The sequence below is a fragment of the Cotesia typhae genome, unplaced genomic scaffold (assembly GCF_013202065.1).
Source record: "Cotesia typhae breed Kobodo isofemale line unplaced genomic scaffold, CoteBio_Ctyphae scaffold_91, whole genome shotgun sequence".
Taxonomy (NCBI): Eukaryota; Metazoa; Arthropoda; class Insecta; order Hymenoptera; family Braconidae; genus Cotesia; species Cotesia typhae.
Genome location: NW_027423781.1, coordinates 3,954,454 through 3,959,285, shown reverse-complemented (window position 1 = coordinate 3,959,285; position 4,832 = coordinate 3,954,454). Strand labels below are relative to the sequence as shown.

The 4,832-nt window shown below is 22.6% G+C and overlaps 1 long non-coding RNA gene across 1 annotated transcript in view; it reads right to left on the bottom strand.

Moving 5' to 3' along the window:
• Nucleotides 1-4,832, bottom strand: part of LOC141537566 (uncharacterized) — a 143,293-nt gene that overhangs the window by 121,719 nt on the left and 16,742 nt on the right. The window lies entirely within an intron of this gene.

Sequence of the window (4,832 nt, the reverse complement as noted above, 5' to 3'; positions counted from 1 at the left end):
GTGACTGACAATTATTTCCAACTAAATAGACATATTCAGACATAATTATATTCTAAAAAAAAAAAAAAACTAAGTTGATGTTTAATTGATTTTAATACTAAATAGATATATATAGTTTGCATTGAGGTCATTATTTAAAAATCACTTTTTTTGATCAACAATTATCATTATTTAAATGATAACTTTATCGTAAATATAAATTAAAAATAACAGCCCGTCATTAGTGACTCATACGATGTTAGCTGATGTAGAAATATTTATTTGAATTCATGGTAATAATATTAATTATTATATAACAATAGTTAAATTGGTAAAAAAAATAATTATAATATTAATATTAATGATAATAGTAGCTATAAAAATAATAATGATAATGATAGTTGTACTGATAATAGAATAAAAAAATGCAAATAATAATGTTAACAATAGTATATACAAATAATAATAATAATATTGCAACAATGATGCAACGATAACTAATTGTAATGGATTTATTAACAAGTAAATGATTGATACAATAATGAATCGAATATTTTGATTTTATTGTATATTCCATTTATATAACGAAACAAACAAACTTTTTACATGGTTTATTAATGAACAAAGTATCTGTTATAGTTTCAACAATTAAATCAACTATAATAATAATAATTTTAATAATAAAAATAATTATAATAATATTAATAATAGGAATTATTAATAAATAAATAAAATTGGTCGCGTTATACGCTGAGGGTCAGAATTTTGGAAACTTGGTTTTCTTTTAATCATATTTCGTGATAATAAATAAATCATAAACAAAATTATGTAATTAAATTTATAAATTGATGTGTCAATTAAAAAAGCGCCGGGTGTTTTTGACTTTTTATTTAATTTTTTTTTCCAGTATTATCTAGTCTTGAGAACGTTTTGTCAATTACGGAAAACAATTTTATCTATCAATCTATATATATATATATATATATATATATATATATATATATATATATATATATATATATATATGTATATATATATGTATATGTATATATATATGTATATATATATATATATATATATATATATATATATATATATATATATATATATATATATATATATATATATATATATATATATATATATATATATATATATATATATATATATATATATATATATATATATATATATATATATATAAATAATATTTATTTTTATTTGTTTCAATTAATATATAAATCAATAATAAAAAAAATAATAACAAAAAAAATTTTTTTTAATTTTTTAATTTAATTTTCATTATGTTTTTAATTAGTCTACGTGGTATCGCTACTTTTTTTTTTTTGTAACAAATTATTTTTTTTATGTATATATATATTTATATATACATAATTAAAAGTGAACGAATGATTGTACAAGTGACAAAGAGTAAAAAAAAAGAATGAGAAAAATTAGATTGAGTGGTTGATTGATAATGTAATATTATATAAATTTCAACAAAGTTGATAATTTATAAGTACACAATATACAGGGAAATCTCGACAACTTTGATTTTTAAGTGTCTCAAATTTTTGGAATTAAAGTTGAAGAATACACGGCGGTACTCGAGGCCCTTCACTATTGTTCTTAGTAAAAAATGGTGGGTAGTCAAAGTCATAGGACAAAAAAGTTGAAGAGACTTTACTGTATCTTATTTAAAGCTATACTTAGGCTTAATGTTCATAAATAAATGTAAAGCTAATTTTTATTTTATATTCATCTTGAGTTTAAACTTGGAATTAGATCCAACTAAATTAACTCCACAGGTACAAGTCAGTATACACAGTAGAGAGAGAGAGAGAGAGAGAGAGATTGAGTGATTGAGAGCGTGAGTGAGAGAGAGTAAAAGATAAAAAGAGCGAAAGAAAGTACTAATTCTTATCATATATTTTTTCTTCGAGACATATTTATAACCGATTCATTTAATAACTTATTCGCAATTATGTGGAGGAGAAGAAAAATTTATAATTTCAGCACGTATCCATAAAAATGGTTAATGTATGATCAATTTAAAGGAAAAAATTGAGCGACAGTTATGTAGTTAAACAATTTGAAGCAAATCTAAATGTAAGTGTGAAGACTTACTATTTAAATTGTACTAAAATGGAATTATTTAATAGTTCTTAAAGATTCATATGTATGGGTACAAATTGTATTTATTGTTAAATATATGTTTTATAATTATCGATTGATTTCATTCAGATCGAATTTCAATCGGTATATGACAGAGTTATTCCTATATATCATTCATGAAATAACAGAAAAAGCTATCTCTTCACGTAATAAAGTATACGTCTACACGCTCTGTATATGTTTTGTAAATATATATTTGAAAAAAAAAAAAAAAAAAGATAAACAAGCGATTTTATTTTTTTTTTAATCCTTCATTCTTATTCGTTGAACTTTCGTTGGATCTGGATAAAATGACCATTGGCTGAATCAAAAGAAAAAACTGCGATTTTGATTTGAAATGTATAAGAAACTTGTTCTGAATCATTCGATTACTTTTTAAGAAATCTTCAAAAAGGCGAAGCTCTGGTAGTTGTTAAAAATTTTTTGCTTCATTAGAAGGTAATTATTTAAATAAAATAAAATTATAATTTTGTAAGTTACATTTTGATATGAAAAATGCATGCTATAAAAAAAAAATTGACGATATTTGTATGATCAATTTTTTTACCAGATATTTTTTGGTATTTTCAGAATATAGATCAAGCAAAACGTCTACCTTGGTTGACAAGGTTCCAACCCTTTTAGCCATTGAACATAAAAATATTAAAGAACGGTTGATCTTGCAGGCCACCTGGATAATTTTCTGCCATATTTAAACCCAAATAACTTGAAAAATTTCTTATGGAAAAGTTTTAAGCTCCTCGAGTTTAAAAATACAGCTATAATACCCCTGATTAATAAATCTACACGGGAAAAAGAAAACTCGAAAAATTATAGTATATAATGCAACGTGGCGTTTCGTGATGAAAACTGGAAAAATTACAATTTCAAATGTAATTATTACAGATTTTATAAGAATTACATTGTAGAATGTAATATTTACATTGAAAGCTCTAAATATTAAATTAAAAAATTGAATTTAGAAAAATGTTATTTCAAACTGTAATTTTTCTAGTTTTGATTACGACGGGACCGATTTTACATTTTATACTGTAATTTTTCGAGTTTTTTTTTTCCGTGTAATTTGAAATGATTTCAAATTATTTGAAATAATTTAAAAGCATCTGATTCGAATTATATATAGATATACAATATACATCAAGGTAATCATTGCAAATCATCTTTCTGAATCAGGGACATTTTTGAGCTCAAAAGTCTAGTCTTTGTATTAATAGAGCACTTTTTTGGAAATATCGCGAACGAATTAACTGATTTCTATACCGTTTGCGGCATTCAATGCACTTTTTTGAGCAGAAAAAGAAAACATCCTTTTTCAACAACAATTTGACGCAAAATTTCAAAGTTATATACAAAAAATAATTTTTTTTAACAAAACAACCAATTTTGAACTAGTTTACGGTATTAATTGAATATTATTTGAACCTTTTTGCCTTTTAAATCATTAAAGTAAGCTATATTTCAAAAACAAAAAGGCCATTCGGCAGCCGAAATGGGCATATATTTTATACTTCAATTTTTATTGTTTCATATTTTAGACCAGCGCGATAGTTAGATTTCTATGAAATCTATTAATATAGACATATCAATCAGTTTTCAATGATTTTAAAATAATTGTGATTAAATATTAGAAAAATAGTAATATTTGTTTTTTTTTTTTTTTTTTTTTTTTTTTTTTTCAAGATAAATAATTTTTTTAATCGAAATTTATATATAAATAAAAAAGGCTATTTGGTAGCTGAAATCAAAAAGATTTTCTACACATTAAAAAATTTTGCGTCATTGCATCAAAAAATTTTGTATTAAATATTTAACACTATTATGTGTAAATTCAACATTTTTTTGTGTTAATTTAACACAATACATGTTAAATTGACTCATAAGAGTGTTAAATAATTAACATAAAAATTTTTTACTGTGTATATTAATTTCAGATCTTTAATAAAATTAATAAATCTTGAACAGAATTTTTTTCAACAAAAATACAAATAAATTATAAAATGATGATGCACACGAATTCTGGAATGAAATATAAGATTTGAATAAAATTTTAAGAAATGTACATTAAAAATTTCGATTTCATCATTTAAAAAATTATTAGCAAGAAGTTGAATTGATTTGAGAGCAATAGAGTGGATAAATTAAAGCTTTGATAGTCGTTGAAACGAATATAATTATAAAATTTCATCAAACAAATATAAATGTAGGAGAATTTAGTAATATGGAATCTGAAGCTTATTTTATAAGCTTTCAGGTAAAATGTACAGAAATTTGATAAGTTATCTTTATCACATTCAAAAGTTATTTCTACACAAACCTAGAGAAATGTGATTTTTTGCATTTTTTGAATTGCTCTCATTTTCAATTTAATCGGCAGAATGAGTTTGTGTTTGAACTTGACCTTCAGAATTGTCGAAAAAATAACTATGTTGAGTTTCATTAGAATCCGTTAATAATTGTAGACATTATAGTGTTGAGACAAGCAATGACACCAAATGCAATAGTTAGATTTCATAGAAATCTACTTGAACAATAATTTTATCTCTTTTAAATGAAGTTGATTTTTTTATCAGTGTATTAATTTTTGATGCTCCCGTGCAAAAAAAATCTCATTCAGAATGAATTTAAGATTGAAATTCATATTTTGACACAAAAATGAATTAGTTTTGAGTCAAAATATT